This window comes from Danio rerio, chromosome 6 (genome assembly GCF_052040795.2).
Source record: "Danio rerio strain M-AB ecotype USA chromosome 6, GRCz13ab, whole genome shotgun sequence".
Taxonomy (NCBI): Eukaryota; Metazoa; Chordata; class Actinopteri; order Cypriniformes; family Danionidae; genus Danio; species Danio rerio.
The window spans coordinates 5102719-5122500 of record NC_141026.1 but is presented as its reverse complement, the minus strand read 5'-3'; the positions used below and the strand labels follow the sequence as shown (position 1 = coordinate 5122500).

The window sequence follows — 19782 nt, the reverse complement described above, 5'->3', positions numbered from 1 at the left end:
CTTTTATTTTTTTCCTGCTGTTACTGGTTTCTCGCGTCTCCACAGGAAATCCAGTCTTCTAACAGGTCATTTAAATGCTGTCTCTCTTTCACATTATTGATCGGGCGTCCGGCACGGACAAAGGCAGGGTCCTTGAGATGTGTATCAGTCTGGTAAGGGCAGTAGTGTCTACCATGAGCTCATACACACAGCTCTGACCTTGTGCTGATGGGCTAATACTGCCAGAGAAACTGACTCTAGAAATGCAAAGACATTCTGGCAAGGGAAAAACTCTTATATATATATATATATATATATATATATATATATATATATATATATATATATATATATATATATATATATATATATATATATATATATATATATATATATATATATATAAAGCAGACTAATACCTAATTTCGAATAAGTAATTTCTTTAATCTTTGCCATTATGACAGGACACAATATTTGACTAGGGGCCCTATCATACACCCGGCGCAGTGTGGCGCAAGGCGCGGTGCAATAGTCTTTTGGTAGTTTCAGCTTGGCGCAAGAGTCGTTTTGAGGCGTTGCGCTACGCTGTTTAAATAGCAAATGCATTAGCGCTCATTTGTGCGCCCATAGGTGTTCTGGTCTAAAAAGGAAGGCGTTCTGAGGCGAATAATCATAAGCATGTGATCCTCTCGAAATTTGTTTATAAATAAACTTTACTTTGGTCTTGGTTGTGCTTGTGTGTAAAAGGAGTTCAAGCCTTTCAATTTGGCGTTAACTGGATGCATTATGTGTCAAAGCAACAAGAAATGTGGGTCCCACTTTATATTAAGTGTCCTTAACTACTATGTACTTACATCAAAAAATAAATACAATGTACTTGCTGTGTTTATAATGTATTTGAGAACACGGGGTGCTTTTGAGTTGGGATAGAGGTTGGGTTATGGACAGGTTTGGTGGTATGAGTAGGTTTAAGGGCCGGTTAAGGTGTAAGAGATGGTAAACAGTGTATTTACTTATGTAATTACAAAAGTTAATTACAGATGTAATTACATACATGTATTGAATCAAGCATAAGTACACAGTAAATACATGTATTTACACAATAAGTACATTGTTACAAACTATAAATTCCTGTGTAGGTACATATTAGTTAAGGCCACTTAATATAAAGTGGGACCAATGTGATAATTGTACAGCCAACAAAAACGGATGTTGTGCTAATCGTGTTAAGAGTTTGGAAAACTTATTAAATGTATTGGAAAAGATGTCATAGCCATTGTAAAAAACTGTAAGAGATGATTGAGCTGCCTCTTGATACGGTTATGAAATAGTTTAAAAACAAGCAGAAAATGTTCATGGGCCAATAACATGACCGCATTGAAATGGTCTATACAATACACATTCACAGAACTCTTAATTAACAGTTATTCTTACAATGTGATACGAGGAAGTTCAATTCTGAGCAGTTTCAAACATTCTTTGAATATATCCCACTTGTACAACAATCTCCCATCTGCAGCGTCTTTTACCATGGATGTGATTAATAACTAACACATGCTTGTTTTTCATCTCCGAGGCCTTCATTTCCCAGTCCACTCTTCGTTTTCTGTTTTCTGTTTCAAATGCTCTTGCTATCAGAAGGCTGAAGCGCATTCATTAATAACCAGCCTTTGTTCCCAGAGATTTCCATTATCGCTGCAGAAATCTATCACTGCGTTTTCATCTCTTAACATGCCCGTGTTAATGAGCGACTGGGACTCCAGAGTGATTCACTCAGACGGAAAACTAATGCAACGGAGGGAATTGGGAAAACGTGTCCTTTATTTCTACATTGATTCATAAGATATACCCTAGAGTGGGTCAAACCTGAAGCCTCTCTCGCAATATCCACATGAGATATGAGTTTGTCCTGTCCGGCCTCCAGGCAGACCCGGTTGCACATGAGTGTACGTGAAGGGTGAAAATCAAAACTTTGGCATGGTAAAGAACACATGTTAGCCTACTGACTACAAATAGAGTGTAGTATTGACCCTGAATAATGCAGTTAATGCTGCAATAATGTATTTTCAGTGGTCTCTATGAGAGTTTCTCTCTAGGTCACGGTTTTCCTACAGGAGTACATCTATCGTGAAGCGTTCTTGAATTTACACATATATAAGGCTCTATTTTAATGATCTAAGTGCAAAGTCTAAAGCATAGGGCACAAAAGCATTAAGGGTGTGTCCGAATCCACTTTTGCTATTTTAAGGACGGAAAAATATACTCTTTGCCCCGAACAAGCCTTTACTGTCTCTTTTCTTTTGCTCTTTACTCCATTAATTTTGTGGAGTAAGGAAACGGTGGAAGCTCACTTCACTGAAGACATCCATTAGCCTATATATTTAATTTCATTTGTTAAGCGCAATGATTTTATTTAAAACTATTTCTAAATTGAGTTCTAATTTCCAGCAAACTAATACAAACAAAAAAATAATAATGAAATGTGGTTCTTTAAATTAAATGATTTTTCATAAAATTGATGCTTTTACTGTGCTTTCTATCAAATAAACACTGCATTGGTGAAGAGACTCTGAAACTTCAATGTATTAAGGGAAATTTATATTGTTATTTAGTATGGTACATAAAACACAGTAATTCATTCATTCATTTTCCTTCGGCTTAGTCCCTTTATTTATCAGGGGTCGCCACAGCGGATCCAGCATATGTTTTACGCAGCGGATACCCTTCCAGCCACCTGAAAACATTATAGTACTTCTGTATATTTAGTTTTACTAAAAAAAAAAATTCTTACAGTCAGAATTCCAAGAAAGGGTAGAGGGTCATCAATTGCACAGATTAAAGTTGCAAAAGTAAAAATATTTAGATGTGCTGTACACTGAGAGTGCCAAAAAATAGATAGATAGATAGATAGATAGATAGATAGATAGATAGATAGATAGATAGATAGATAGATAGATAGATAGATAGATAGATAGATAGATAGATAGATAGATAGATAGATAGATAGATAGATAGATAGATAGATAGATAGATAGATAGATAATAGAAGGGAAGATAGATAGATAGATAGATAGATAGATAGATAGATAGATAGATAGATAGATAGATAGATAGATAGATAGATAGATAGATAGATAGATAGATAGATAGATAGATAGATAGATAGATAGATAGATAGATAATAGAAGGGAAGATAGATAGATAGATAGATAGATAGATAGATAGATAGATAGATAGATAGATAGATAGATAGATAGATAGATAGATAGATAGATAGATAGATAGATAGATAGATAGATAGATAGATAGATAGATAGATAGATAGATAAGGGGAGATGAGAACTATTTCAATTTTTTATTCTGGATATTTTTAATTCATACATAAAGATAGACTGAGAGTGTGAGTCCTCCACTATAGCAGCGCGTGTTCCCGAGTGAATCTGCAGGTTGTTTCTCAGATCTTTCTGTCTGATGCACACAGACAGTCCTCCGTCTGGTCAGAATGAGCTTCAGCTCTTATCAACGGTGAGAATGACGGCCAGAAACACTCCAAACAAATATTGCATGACCAAAAGTGTCAAAAGACACTACAACTTTTCAGCAGAGATCTCGTCTGAGAACTACAAGTTTTCATGTGGCATAAATGCCCTTAAAATTTAACAGAGTTACAGAGCACAGTATTAGTTCTCCTGCGAAATGTTAGTTGTTGTTTTTTTAAACATTTCCCAAGAGCACAGGACAGTATTTCACTGTATTTAATATTTTTGTAAAAAATGCTGGGTCCCACATGATCGATTTAAGCTGGGATAACATGAAGGAATGAAGTTAACTTATTAGTTTTTACAAATGTAAGTGAATTGAATTTAAAACATTTAAGTTGTCCCCAAAAACCCTCAGCTTATTTTAAATAAGTAGTTTGAACAAACAGCAAACGTCATTTTTTGAGCGTAGACTATATATAAAAAAAAATAGGTGCACTTTAAAAAGACTTCTCATAATTTAACAATAAAATACTGACAGCAGGGTTTCCAGCACTTAACCGTAATCCCACAGTTCATTACTGTTTTCCAAAGTACAGTTTTTCTGTAATTTAACGGTAAAATACTGGCAGCAGGGTGTCCAGCAGTGAACTGTAATCTTCAGTGAACAGTGAGCAGTGAACTGTAATCTGTAATCTGTAAACTGTAACTTCATTACCGTTTGCCAAATTACAGTTTTTTCTCTAATTTAACAGCAAAACACTGGCAGCAGGCTGTCCAGCAGTGAACCGTAGTCTTACAGTTCATTACCATTTTCCAAAGTACAGTTTTTCTGTAATTTAACAGTAAAATACTGGCAGCAGGCTGTCCAGCAGTGAACTGTAATCCTAAAGTTTCATTACTGTTTTCCAAGTTAAGTATTTTTTTGTAATTTAACAGTAAAACACTGGCAGCAGGGTGTCTAGCAGTGAACCGTAATCCCACAGTTCATTACCGTTTTCCAAAGTACAGTTTTTCTGTAATTTAATGGTAAAATACTGAGAGCAGGCTGTCCAGCAGTGAACCATTATCCTACAGTTTCATTACTGTTTTCCAAGTTAAGTATTTTTTTGTAATTTAACGGTAAAATACTGGTAACAGGGTTTCCAGCAGTGAACCGTAATCCTACAATTTCATTACTGTTTTTCATGTACGGCTTTTTCGTAATTTAACAGTAAAATACTGGCAGGAGGATTTCCAGCAGTGAACCGTAATCCTACACTTCATTACCGTTTTCCAAATTACAGTTTTTCTGTAATTTAACGTTAAAATACTGGCAGCAGGGTGTCCAGCAGTGAACTGTAATCCTACACTTCATTACCGTTTTCCAAATTACAGTTTTTTCTCTAATTTAACAGCAAAACACTGGCAGCAGGGTGTCCAGCAGTGAACCGTAGTCTTACAGTTCATTACCATTTTCCAAAGTACAGTTTTTCTGTAATTTAACAGTAAAATACTGGCAGCAGGCTGTCCAGCAGTGAACTGTAATCCTAAAGTTTCATTACCGTTTTCCAAGTTACGTTTTTGTTTTTTTTTTTTGTAATTTAACAGTAAAATACTGGCAGCATGATTTCCAGCAGTGAACTGTAATCCTAAAGTTTCATTACCATTTTCCAAGTTACGTTTTTTTTTTTGTTTTTTTTTTTGTTTTTTGTAATTTAACAGTAAAATACTGGCAGCATGATTTCCAGCAGTGAATCGTAATCCTATAATATAATACTGTGTTCTAACTTAAATAAGTAATTAGTAATTCATTTTTCTTTTTAAAAGTACCTGTTCTTGTATGAATACACAAAATGAAATTTTAAGTGGCACCAAATCCAAAAGAGAAGAAGAATGAATAGAAAAGGGTATTATAATGCACAATGTTTATTAATATGCCCAAGCAAATAATTAAATTACTGGTCATTAAAACATTGGAACATTCCCCTAAATAGACCCACTGAAAAAGAGGAGAATCCACAGGCCAAGAACACACCAGATTTATTCAACTGTCAAAACTTGGTACTGTACAGCCAGGAGTGGAATGTATACTGCAAAAAAAATCTGTAATTTTAAGATTTATTTCCGTCAGATGAGGTGCTGGAAAAAAAAAACGTAAAATTACGGCCATCAGATTACAGAAATATACCGTAAAATAACAGAAATTAAATTACAGAAATTTCCTTAAATTAATATTTCAGGTCAATTTCTGTAATTTACTATCCGTTATTTTACGGTATATTTCTGTAATCTAACGGCGGTAATTTTACGTTTTTTTCCAGCACCCCAGCTGCCAAAAATATACCGTAAAATTACATATTTTTTACAGTGTAATCTGAAACATAAAGAGTGTACATTTATTACATGTTAAAAGAATATAAAAGCCGCATCTCATTAATGACACCACAAATGTACAAATATAGATGTTAAGTGTGGGTTTAAGAAGTGTAACATCAGCTCATGAATACCTAATGCTATTTTCAATGTTGAGTAATTTATCAGGAGGATGAAAAAGCAAGATATTATACAGGTTTCAACTTACCTGAAGTTGTAGAGTTTTTGGGCCCTATCATACACCCGGCGCAGTGTGGCGCAAGGCGCGGCGCAATAGTCTTTTGGTAGTTTCAGCTTGGCGCAAGAGTCGTTTTGAGGCGTTGCGCTTTGCTGTTTAAATAGCAAATGCATTAGCGCTCATATGTGCGCCCATAGGTGTTCTCTTCTAAAAAGGAAGGCGTTCTGAAGCGCACTGCTGGCGCTTTGCTGTTTTGAGAAACTATAATAGATTTTTCATTAGACCAAAACAAACCCGGTCTAAACTCCGGCGCTGAGTTGCGCCTCGCTTACGCACTGCTTAATACGCACAAGAGAGCAATAGGCAAATATCTTTACATATGAAAAAAATGTAAATATTAAGGATATATATAGGATATAATAAGAATAGATATAGAATATAAATATAAAGGATTAAAATATTACAAAACATATTATTTTCTAGCCTACATAAATATGAAAAATCACTGCTTTTATGTCTTCTTCATCTCGGGAGGCTTTTTCAGTTCATTCATAACAATTTGCTTTTGTATAATATTATTATTATTAGCAGTATTATTTATTATATGCATATTTATATTTGTTTCATTAAAACAAGCTTAGATTTGTTCACCTGTCAGGTTTTAGACCATATGGGGCACAGCATGTGTTTTAGGATATAACTTTTGAGCACATTTTGTTATTATTGTTCATTTATTCGTTTGCTGGAAATTAGAACTGAATTTAGAAATAGTTTTGAAACAAATATTTGCGCTTAACAAATGCAATTAATTATTTATAGACTAATTGATGTCTGTGCGTAAAGGTTTCCCTATCCAAGAGCGAATGTGAAAGTGATCCATTATCTCTCATTCTAACGCAGTAGATGCTCTGTTTAATTGTTTTCTGTTAAAAAACTGTTAACTGTTTGCTTGTGAAATGCTCATTTTTTCCACTTAGACTTACTTTGCGTCCTGTAAATAGCGAATGCGCTCTTGGCGCGACGCAGCTGGCTCTGAAAGGGAATGGGAGATGAGACTCTGATTGGTTTATTCCTTAAAACACACCTATAACTCATTAAGAAAATAACTCAACCCTTATAGACCATGCGCCACGGCGCAAGGCAAATTTTCTCGTCCTTAAATTAGCAAAAATGTGTTCTGAAAGCGTTTGCGCCCTGCGTTTTTCGCTCTGCGCACCGTCAAAATAGAGCCCTTTAAGTGTGAAGATTTGCAGAACAGGCCATGAACACCCGTGAATCATCAAATTGGTGCAGACACAGAAATGGATGTAGCCAGGAACGATATATTGAATAAATTAAGATACAGTTGCATGTTAAAAATGTAAAGATCACAAGAAGCATTCATACAATTAATGGCATTGAACATGAAACAATTAGTTGTCCCCAAAAACTGAAGAATTGTGTTGCTTCAGCTCATTTTAAATAAGTTGTCTGAACAAACAGCAAATGTCATTAGAGTGTACATCACATGCTCTTTTGAAACAAAACAATCCATCTCTTATGCCTCAGCTTTTCTCTCCCATCCACTGAAAAGCCTGATGGTAACGCTGTATCCGTCACTCTGCACGGAGAGATCACTCCTGACGTTCCTGCACTGATCTTATATTGTCTATTAATCTGCTGCATTACGGCTCTTCAGTTCCTCCGCAAACAGCAGAGCAGCCCAGAGAGGCTCATTCAGACGCTCAGCGGCCCAAACCTGATTATACTGCAGTGAGAAGCCGAGACCCCGCGGCCAGACCACTGGTCCAGTGTGGGGCCTAACACCTTCACTGTATGTGTGTGCGTGCGTGCGTGTGTGTTAATGATGTTGAGCAGATGTGCAGTACAAGGAGCCTGAAGCAACGTGATCCAGACCTGTGAAATTTTATAGCGTTTAGATCAGGCAAATGGACACCGCGTTAAATTAATAGAGCAGATAATATGACATATGGAATTCCAGACAACATGGGGTTAGGGACGGCCTGATAGAGAGAAGCATTTTGTTTGAAACAATTGGAACTCTAAAATAATCTCTGTTATTGACTGATCGATTTGTTTGTGTATACAGTTGAAGTCAGAATTATAAGCCGCCTTTTAATTATTATTTTTTCTTTTTTAAATATTTCCCAAATGATGTTTAACGGAGCAAGGAAATTTTCACAGTATGTCTGATAATATTTTTTCTCCTGGAGAAAGTCTTATTTGTTATATTTCAGCTAGAATAAAAACAGTTTTAAATTTTTTTCAACACCATTTTAAGGTCAAAATTAAGCCCCTTTAAGGTATATTTTTTCAATAGTCTACAGAACAAACCACCATTATACAATAACTTGCCTAATTACCCTAACCTGCCAAGTTAACCTAATTAACTTTAAATGTCACTTTAAGCTGTATAGTAGTGTCTTGAAAAATATCTGGTCAAATATTATTTTCTGTCATCATGGCAAAGATAAAATAAATCAGTTATTAGAGATGAGTTACTAAAACTATTATGTTTAGAAATGTGCTGAAAAAAATCTGCTCTCCATTAAACAGAAATTGGTGAAAAAATAAACAAGGGGCGAATAATTCAGGGGGATAATGATTCTGACTTCAACTGCATATTTTGCTTTTAGTCTCTCTTTTATTGAAATGATTTGTCAGATGATTTTTTTATCTACACTATACTGAGACTTGTTAGTCTGTTTTTGAAATGAGTATCCGTTGTGTTAATTTGATCAAAAAAACAGTAGTAATATTATAAAATATTATTATCAAAACAAATGGTATTTTCAGAATAAGAAAAGTTAATTGTCAGCAAACATTTTTGGAAACTGTGATTCTTAGTATTTAAAAAAAAATACGAATAAACAGTAATTCTTACAAATGTACAAATGTTTTAATTGTTTTTATCTCAATTTTAGTTGCAATTATAATTATAATTTTTAATATTTTATTAAATGTCTATATTGTCATTAATTTTATAATAAATCAATAATTAAATTTTGAGATTTTGAAAAATAAAGAATTTATTTCATGTTTTAGTATAGCTTAATAGCTTAAAGTTACATTTTAGTTATTTCAGTTTTAAGTAAAAACAAATGAAAAGAAACATTTCATTTTTATTTTGTTCCACCATTGTTTTAGTTAAAATAACAAAAATGATTTACTGTTTATTATACTTTTAACAATCACCTTATAGCAAGAAGGTCGCTGGTTCAAGCCCTGAGGGGCTAAGTTGGCGTTTCTGTGTGAGGTTTGCATGTTCTACCCCGTGTTTGTGTGGGTTTCCTCCGGGTGCTCCGGTTTAACCCACAAATCCAAAGACATGCGCTATAGTTGAATTGGGTAGGCTCTGTAGTGTATGTGTGTGAATGTGTGTGTATGGATGTTTCCCAGTGATGGGTTGTGGCTCGAAGGGCATCCGCTGCGTAAAACAAATGCTAGATAAGTTGGTGGTTCATTCCACTGTGGCAACCCCAGATTAATAAAGGGACTAAGCTGAAAAGAGAGGTTCCAGCTGTAACCCAGTACTGGGAAACACCCATACACTCTTGCATTCACACCCACTCTTTTACACAGTTCATTCAATTCACCTGTACCGCATGTCTTTGGACTTTTAGGGGAAACCGGAGCACCTGTAGGAAACCTACGCCAACATGAGGAGAACATGCAAACTCCATGCAGAAATGCCTACTTGCCAAGCTGGGACTCGAACAGGGATCTTCTTGCTGTGAGGCGACAGTGCTAAGCCGGCCCTATTGTTAAAATCAAATGTAAAATAGTTTTAGATGAAGTGCATCACACATCAGGACCTGTCGACCGCAAAACCACTTAATATCAGCAGCCCAAACACAAAGAGTGCAAATGAACGAGAGATGTGAATGATGCTGAATAAGATGTGAATCGCAGATGGCACAGAATGACTGATGATCCCTCACTGGATGAATTATTGAGTCTGAACTCTATTGTTTTCATCAGAGCGTGCGGCTGCTAACAGAAAGTGTCACTTCCACATCTGTCTGCGTCATTTACTTATTGAAAGCTGGACTTTAAGTAGTTTCTTTGGCATTTTCTACATCAGTCGCACCACTGGGTTATATTTGCTTCTTAAACTTTTCTCTCAGCTGACCGTCTGCAGGATTAATGCTGTCCTCAAGTCCTCCTGACAACTGCACATTTGGGTGATTGTGTGAGCTTGCATTAGTCACATTTCGGCAAGATTTGTCAATTTATAAATACTGTTAAAGTCTAAATGGTTAAAAGGGAAATTGTAAATCTTCTTACGATAATTACCAAGTGCTGTTTAACAGAGAGAGTTTTTCAACACTTTTTAAACACAATAGTTTTAATGACTAATTTATAATAACTCTTTTTTTCTTTCTTTGCCATGATAAAAGTATACAATATTTCCCTATGTAGTCTACTTCTACTTAGGCTGGTTATTGGATAACAGTGTAGACAATCTTAAAACTATATTTCTTAGAAGAGCTGATAATATTGCCCTTTTTAAAAAGATTAAAAACTGATTTTAATACAGAGCAGCATTGGTGCAGTGGGTAGCACAATTGCCTCACAGCAAAAAGATCACTGGTTCGAGCCCCGGCTGGGTCAGTAGGCATTTCTGTGTGGAGTTTGCATGTTCTCTCTGTGTTCATGTGGGCTTCCTCCGGGTGCTTCGTTTTCCCCCACTAGTTCAAAAACATGCGGTATAGGTGAATTGGGTAAGCTAAATTGTCCGTAGTGTATGTGTGTGAATGAGTGTGTATGGGTGTTTCACAGTGATGGGTTGCAGCTGGAAGAGCATCCGCTGCGTAAAACATATGCTGGATAACTTGGCAGTTCATTCCGCTGTGGTGACCCCAAATTAATAAAGGGACTAAGCTGAAAAGAAAATAAATGCATGAATGATATTAAGTATTTTAACATGTACAGGTCACAATCTAGTGTGTTGTTTTGTTTTTATATTAATATATCTGTTGAATGAAAATGAAGCATTATTTCACTCATTGTCACTTAGGTTATTTTTTAACCAAAGTTATTTAAAAAGACATGTGCTATAGGTAAATTGGGTAAGCTAAATTGTCTGTAGTGTATATGTGTAAATGAGTGTGTATGGGTGTTTCCCAGTGAGGAAGGTTGCAGCTGGAAGGGCATCCGCTGCGTAAAACATATGCTGGATAAGTTGGCGGTTCATTCCGCTGTGGTGACCCCATAAAGAGACTAGGCTGAACAGAGAAAAGAGAGAGATTTTATTGCAAACACTGAAATATTATAAGAGTGAAAATTAATGAAATGCTGTAATTTACCTTAAAATGTAAACATTTCTTTCACATCACTACCTTTTTTTATTTCAGCAACCACAGCTTTTTATTACCGTAAATTGACATTATTTGATTATTTTTGCAGTGTCTAATTTAACATTATTTAACTGTATAAGAAGAGTTCCGTCTGAAGTTTAATGTGAAGTTTATTTATAAACTAATTTCGAGAGGATCACATGCTTATGATTGACACCACTGGCCCTGCATTACCTAACATATGATTCACCAATCAGATGATTCCTAACTTAAATAACCAAAGCATCTTACCTTAGTCCTTTTCGTCTTGAAGAATCCCCCCTTCCACCCCATCTCCACCTCTTTCCCCACTATAGGGCAGCACAGCGGTCCAGTGGTTAGCACAGTTGCCTCACAGCAAGAATGTCTTTGGTTTGAGTCTGTTCCAGGCCAGTTGACATTTCTGTTTGAAGTTCATGTTCTCCCCTTGTGTGGGTTTTCCCCAGGTTCTCCGGTTTCCTCCAACATTCCAAAACATGAGACATAAGTAAATTGACTGAACCAAATCAGCACAATAGTCAAATTCCACCAGCAGCACAACCTCTTTGCAATCCTTAAGCAGCAGGAGGGGGGGTTCTCGAGATCTACCTGAGCTTAAACTTCCCTCTCGCCCTGCAAACGCGAGGGAGCCCCAGGCTCAAGAATCTTATGAGCTCAGGGCTCTTTCCCGGGACAGCATGCCAAACAAGCTTTATAATTAATCATCAGCTACTAGTGAAAACTCTTGTGGTGAATTTTATTGAGATTTTTGGTGAAAAACCAACAGCTGGTTGCCCAAACTTTACCGTTAAAAAATTGTGATAATACTCCTTTTGCACATGTAAATGTAAATAACATGTTTGTTTATTATGCTTACTACTCAATTATTACTACTACTACTAATAATAATAATAACATGAAATTATAATATAGAGTTTGAAGCACAGTGTTTCAGCAAGATTTTTATGAAAAGTGTGGACGGCAGGCCAGAATCACGGTGGCAGGGCAGATAGACCCAAATGTCCCGGTGCTCCCTATGGCCAGTCTGCCCCACAATATATATATATATATATATATATATATATATATATATATATATATATATATGTAAAGTTTAGGATTACTGGAGTAATACAATTTAAAATTTCGGTACCTGGTAATTGCGGGTAGGCTAAATTGTCCATAGTGTATGTGTGTGACTGAGTGTGTATGGATGTTTCCCAGTGATAGGTTGCAGCTGGAAGGGCATCCGCTGAGTAAAACAAATGCTGGATAAGTTGGCGGTTCATTCCGCTGTGGTGACCCCACATTAATAAAGGAACTAAGCCGAAAAGAAAATGAAGTATACAGTCTCACAAGATTAACAGTGACTTTTCCAAATCACGATAATACTAACCTTTATAAAATTGGTAATGGTGACAACACTAATGCACTTCCTTTTGCAAAGCCCTACTTGCAGTGTGTTTGAGGCATGGTGCAGATGGAGTGTGATTTGTGAGAGGTTTTGGAGTCTCTGTTGGCGGGTGATGCCATGGCTGATGATGTAAGTGCTCTTTATTTAGAGCCTTTATCTCAGTGAGGCCTGCAGTAACACAGGGAGGATTGGGTTTCTCTCTGCGGACGGGACAGGACAGGACGGGCCGTATCTCTTACAGTGTGGCCTGGTCGGCGCAGGACAGATCTCTTTACTTAGAGGCTAATTGATCGAGGATGTGGAGGAGGGTGTGGGTGTGTGTGTGTGTGTGTGTGTGTGTGTGTGTGTGTGTGTGTGTGTGTGTGTGTGTGTGTGTGTGTGTGTGTGTGTGTGTGTGCCCCATAAGGACTCACTCTCGCCCCTAACCCACCTATTGATCATGTAATGGTACAGTCCACAACCCTTAACCTTCTAATCTTGTCTGACTGTGCTGCCAAATACTGCCAATTCGCCACAGAATGAGCAGTATTTCCAGATTGGGAAAAAAAGGAATGTAAAAAGAAATCAAGCATAAGAAGCACTGGGCTGTGTTGTGGAAATTGGATGATTTCTTAGCCTTTAGGTGAATGTACTCTCCATTTCAGTGGACGGTTTTGTAAAAGGTCACACAGTTAAAGTCAAGTACCAACGTGGAACTAATTATAACATTTCCTCCTGATATTCTGGGATGTGCTTCAGAGCTCTGTTGGTTTAGTTTTAGGACCCAAAACTGAGTTGTTCTACAGTAAACTGTGATATTTCTTTGCTTCTGTTGACACAAAGAGGAACACGAGCAATTTGTCACAGAGCCAGCAATACTGTGATTAATGCTATTATTGAAATGAATGCTAGCCACTGACATAGCTGGATTATGAAATTAGCACTAAGTGCTTAAATGTAAATAACATGCGGTATGCTTACTACTTCATTACCACTACTACACAGTAAAAGAAAATATTGGTTTCCTTACATTTTTAGGCTGAATCAAATTAGCCTTATGAGTCCATTGAACTTATAATACATTAAACAGACTTAAAACAGCTTGCTTCACTTATAAAATGAAGTTAGAACATGATTAATTTAGATTAGCAAGTTACAATGAACTAAAAACATATGCTGTCATGACTAATTGGTCATAAAAAAAAATTTACAGTATACTACTACTACTACTACTGCTAATAATAATAATAATAATAATAATAATAATGATAAATAAATAATATTATTATTAATAAGGGACACGTGACTCCACACACGGTAGGGAAAGTAATAGAAAAAAATGATCTGGAAAATTAGATCAGGATTCTGAATGTCAATTTTAAATACTTTTCGAATTGCCCAGCCCTACTTAGTATGTCTACTATATATATATATATATATATATATATATATATATATATATATATATATATATATATATATATATATATATATATATATATATATATATATATTATATAGTAATTTGCATTTTTAGATGCCATAATTCTATAATTTTAATTGACAGCTTTTTGTCTCTTCTCAAAATGTTTAGGTTTTAATGCACTATTTGAGATCCACTGTTTAAAAATTAAATTAAAAAAATTTAACTAAGATTAAAATATTATAATGCACAATAATTACAGTAAATACTAAACGAACTAAATAAGTGCATTGTAGTTTTGTTTCTTTCTTTCTTTGATAACACCCCCCTAAATATGCCATTTATTTTAATGTTACTATTTGAGAATATATAGTTTATTCTGCATGTCATGTAGTATTTTTAGGTTTTAGGTTATGATTCATCAGATGACAACACAGGTTTTGAAGAATAGCACACAGCAAAACATTACAAATTAATATTAATTTGATGATCCCACTTTATATTAAGTGGCCTTAACTACAGGTACTTACGGCAAAAAAAATGAATACATGTTCATACTGTGTTCATAATGTATTGCAGAACATTTATGGTGATATTAAGGGTAGGATTAGGGACAGGTTTGGTAGTATGGGGAGGTTTAAGGGTGGATTAAGGTGTAAGCAATGAACATTATAAATGTAATTACAGACGTTGATTACAGAAGTATTTACATGCATGTATTAAATCAATCATAAGAACAAGTACATAAATACTTTCATATTCATTTCAGTGTAAGTTCATATGGCCTTTAATATAAAGTGTGTGCATTTTGAAAGCTCCATTAATAAATGAACTATATTATCAACATTATAATGACCAAAGGTCTAAATCAGTGATGTCAGTAAACATTAATTTACAGTTAACGTCAAAACTATTAGCCCTTTTGTGAATTTTTTCCCAAATGATGTTTAACTGAGCAATGAATTGTTCACAGTATTTCCTATAATGTTTTTTCTTCTGGAGAAAGTCTTATTTGTTTTTTTTCAGCTAGAATAAAAGCAGTTTTTATTTTTTTTAAACCATTTTAAGGTCAATAATTTTAGCCCTCTTAAGCAATATTTGTTTTCGATAGTCTACAGAACAAACCATCATTATACAATAACTTGCCTTATTACCCTAACCTGCCTAATTTACCTAGTTAAGCCTTTAAATGTCACTTTAAGCTCAATACTAGCATCTTGAAAAATATCCAGTGAAATATTATGTGCTGTCATCAAGGCAAAGATAAAACAAAATCAGTTATTAGACATGAGTTATTAAACTATTATGCTTAGAAATGTGTTGAAAAAGAATCTCTCTCTGTTAAACAGAAATTGGGGAATAATTCTAATAATTCAGGGGGGCTAATAATTCTGACTGCAACTGTGGATCTCGTTTCTAGTTTAAAATCTTCCTCAGATCCTCAGCCAGACGTTCAGAGGTGTTTGTGATGTGAGCAGGTGTGGGCGGAAACCTCTTGTGCATGAAATAAAACCTGGCTGGAGCAGTGGCAAATACTCTCTGCGTGTGTGTGTGTGTGTGTGTGTGTGTGTGTGTGTGTGTGTGTGTGTGTGTGTGTGTGTGTGTGTGTGTGTGTGTGTGTGTGTGTGTGTGTGTGTGTGTTTGTGTGTCTACCTGTTTGTATTGAATAGTGCCCATTAATAATTTAGCTGCATGGCTGCTGGCTATTATTACAGAAAAATAGTGCAGTGCGTTTGGACACATGCCTCCTGCTTGTAAGTCAATAGAGAACAGTTCACCCAGTAGGAGCAGGACAGAGCAGTCGCAAACCCATGACAAACCTCACCGCTTCATGTCTCTGTCTACTGTTTCCACTGTACGGCTCTCTGCATGAGGCGTGAACCGCATTCTGTTTTCATTGATATTATTGCTTCAGGCCCTGGACCTATGGGGAAAAAATGGTTGTTCATATTCTGTACTCAATCATAATGAAACTAATGAATCACAAAACAAAGCAAAATACAGTACGGTTCCGAGTTTTTGGGTAAGGTTTTGTTGATAGCATGTTTACCACATTTGTTTGTTTTTTAGAACTTTGCTAGCATGTTTTTTACGCCATGTTTTAGTACATTAACATATTTTACGAAAAAATATTAAAACTATATTAGCAAAGTTCTATTTTCTAAACACATTGCAATTTTTAAAACATAAAAAATGGGCTGAACGTTGTTATTTTACACTATTTAATTATTGCATGTTTTAACATTGTTAGCATGTTTTAGCACATTGGCTACATATCTTAGCTTGCTGGCATGTTTTAAAACTTCCAGTGTGCTTCATCATATTGCTAAAATGCTTTCAAAAATAGCATGTTTTAAATCTTTGCTATTATTTTAACACATTGCTAACATTTCAACAAGTTTCAAGCATGCCTTAACACATAGGTAGCATGTTTTAGTGATTTAAACAATTCTAACACGTGTTAACATATAGCTAGCATGTTTAGCACATTAGCTTGTTTTAGAACTTTGCTAACATACTTTAATATTAGTATGTCAAAGTAGAATTATATATGGAATTGAGGGTATTTATAGTGGCTTAGGAATCGTCTGATTGATGTAAATTGGATAATGCAGGACCAGCCGCAAGCAATCATAAGCACGTGACCCTCTCGAAGCTAGTTTATAAATAAACTTCACGTAGTATGTTTTAGAATATTGTTAACATGTTTTAGCATGTTTTAGCACATTGCTAGCATATTAGGACATTAGCAGCATGTCCATATTGTGAGCTTGTTTTCAAACATTGCACATTTTGTTCTCTGCTGTTGTTTTACCACATTTCTAGCATTTTCTTAACAGTTTTTTGGCATGTATTTAAACATAGGGAACATATTTTGCTGTTTCTAACATGTTCTAGCATGTTTAGCCACATTAGCTTGTTCAAAACTTTGCTAGCATGTTTTAACATGGTTAGCTTGTTTTAGCACTGCTAACATAATTCAGCACATCGTTGTTTGTCTTAGCTTATACGTTAGCATTTTGATGGCATGTTTACCTCATTTGCTTGTTTTTAGAGCTTTGCTAGCATGTTTTTTCCACCATGTTTTAGTACATTAACATATTTTTCGAAAAAAAACTATGTGTTAAAACTATATTAGCAAAGTTCTATTTTGTAACACATTGCTATCTTTAAAACATAAAAAATGGACTGAACATTGTTATTTTTACACTATTTAATTATTGCATGTTTTAATATTGTTAGCATGTTTTAGCACATTGGCTACATATCTTAGCTTGCTGGTATGTTTTAAAACTTCCAGTGTGCTTCATCATATTGCTAACATGCTTTCAAAAATAGCATGTTTTAAATCTTTGCTTTTATTTTAACACATTGCTAACATTTCAACAGGTTTCAAGCATGCCTTAAAACATAGCATGTTTTAGTGTTTTTAACAATTCTAACACGTGTTAACACATAGCTAGCATGTTTAGCACATAAGCTTGTTTTAGAACTTTGCTAGCATGCTTTAACATAGTTAGCATGTTTTAGTACATTAACATATTTTAGTGTCTTAAAACGATATTAGATAAGTTCTATCTTCTAACCACATTGCTAGTCTTAAAATATAAAGAATGGACTAAGAATGGTTATTTTAGACTATAGTAATATGTCAAAATTTTCTTTTATAAATAGAATTCCTTTACGAGCACTAGTAAATTCACTCAAAAGTGTAAAAACAGAATCTTACCACAAAATGTGGGTCTTAAAGCAAAGGCAGCTGAGAAGCAGCGATGTAAAGCAGAGACATTCATACATATTTCAGCATGGCTTAAGTGTCCAGATCCACTGCATGAACTCTCATCCGAAATCTTCAGACGGTGAAGTGTGTCTCCTTCCTCTGATATCCCCATTCCTTTGCTTTCTCTCTCTCTGTTTACAGAGGACCGTGTGTGTGTGTTTTTCTCTTTTGGGTCTGCAGGGATGTAGTGGTGTTTGTTGGGCTCTAAGGTGAAGGGTTTAGATTGAGGGCAGATTTTGGCCAGTTGCGTGTGTGTTTGATACGCTCTGTTATCGATACTGGGCCTGAATGCAGTCGAAATTGTTTGGCCAGTTAATAGCGGTTTGATGATGTCACTGTCAGTGACCTGGGGAAAAATTGACCCCTGTGCGGCAGGAATCGCTAAAATGCCAGCCGCGCAATTACGAACTACAGGCCCCAGCGGCACTGCTGCGTTTTGTTTTATGTCCTTCAGAGACACACAGGCCCTTACGCATGGATAAAGACTCAATCCATCGTCGTCTCCCCTCTCTCTCTCACACACACACGCATGCATTCAGCTTATAGTCTGCAATCAAAAACACAAATTCTGCTTTGCATTGCATGACTTGCATTTGAGTGAACAAATGTGGGTATGTGCCGACATTTTTAGTTGCAATAATTCAATGATATTGCATTTCAGTGTGTTTTGGTTTTCACAGCTTATTAGGTTGTGATGCATCAAATATGAAAACATTTAGCATCCAAAAAATATTATAAATCAATAATGCTTTTTTAAAAATACTAAACTGTTAAACAATGATGACAAAACATAATGTAAACAAAAGTGTTTGAACTTGTTGTTCCAGCCTGATCTCATAAGAAAACGTAAGTATTTTACGCTTTGTCAGTTCAGTTGTGCAAAAATGTATGACTTTAAAAAGGAGGCGTGGCACCCAACCCCACCCCTAAACCCAATCGTCATTGGGGGATGAGCAAATCTTACTAAATTGTACAAACAAGATCGTACAAAATTCATACTAATTAGCCACTAATTCAAAATGTTACGAATTGATGTGAGATTGCGTTGGTTATTTGGGTTTCACCTTTTTTTTTAGTTATACAAAGTTTAACTTAATATTTAGCCAGTTTAATCGATGTAAGTTGAAATTACTATACAAGTTCATTTCAACAACAAAATAATTTAGTTGACATCAGAATTTTAGCTTTAAAATGTTCACACATTGAAAATATGCATGTTTTTATTTATTTTTTCTTCTTCTATCTTACTTTTTTAATAATTTTTTTAAATATTTCTTATTTATTAATTTATTTTTACTGCTGTGCCTATTGCATATTTGTATTTAGATATTTTATTCTGTACTGCTGTACAGCCTAATGTTACTTTTACCTATTATATTATTATTTTATCTATCTTATTATTATAATATTTTTTTATTTGATGCAATATTATATAATTGTATTGTTTAAATGATGACTAATTTTTTTCTGCTGGTAGATTTGAACAGTTGATGTCTTGTGATTCTTTGTATTTAATACTGTAACTCTCTGACTTATATGCATCAATAACCCTGCTGAAAAAACAGCATACTGTCACCTTAGAATTATAAGGTCTGACATTTTTGTCAAAATTGTGTTTTTGACATATTCTTAATAAATGACAACTTATTTACATTATGGGATGTTTTTTATAAGTTGTTTACATTTTAAGACTTTTTGTTTAAAAACAAATGTTACACACGTATAGCCTACTGAATGCCATATGGAATAAAAAACTTTGAAGCTCAATATCTCAAAATCATTCAGAACGCAGTTAGAACCTTATGATTCCAAGGTGACGATATGTTGGTAAGGTATGTTTTGATACTGGTATGCTGGTTTTGCTGCTGGTCTTGCT

General features: G+C 35.0%; 2 long non-coding RNA genes across 7 annotated transcripts in view; one reads left to right on the top strand and one right to left on the bottom strand.

Moving 5' to 3' along the window:
* The window catches only part of LOC137495912 (uncharacterized), a 461128-nt gene that overhangs the window by 403385 nt on the left and 37961 nt on the right, over positions 1 to 19782 (top strand). The gene's annotated exons all lie outside the window — the stretch shown is intronic.
* LOC147843320 (uncharacterized) lies at positions 8734 to 18090 on the bottom strand. The gene is made up of 4 exons (XR_015493112.1): positions 17856 to 18090; positions 15951 to 16049; positions 11583 to 11789; positions 8734 to 11219 (listed from the first exon to the last, which is right to left on the bottom strand). It is a non-coding gene; the product is annotated as an uncharacterized LOC147843320 (long non-coding RNA).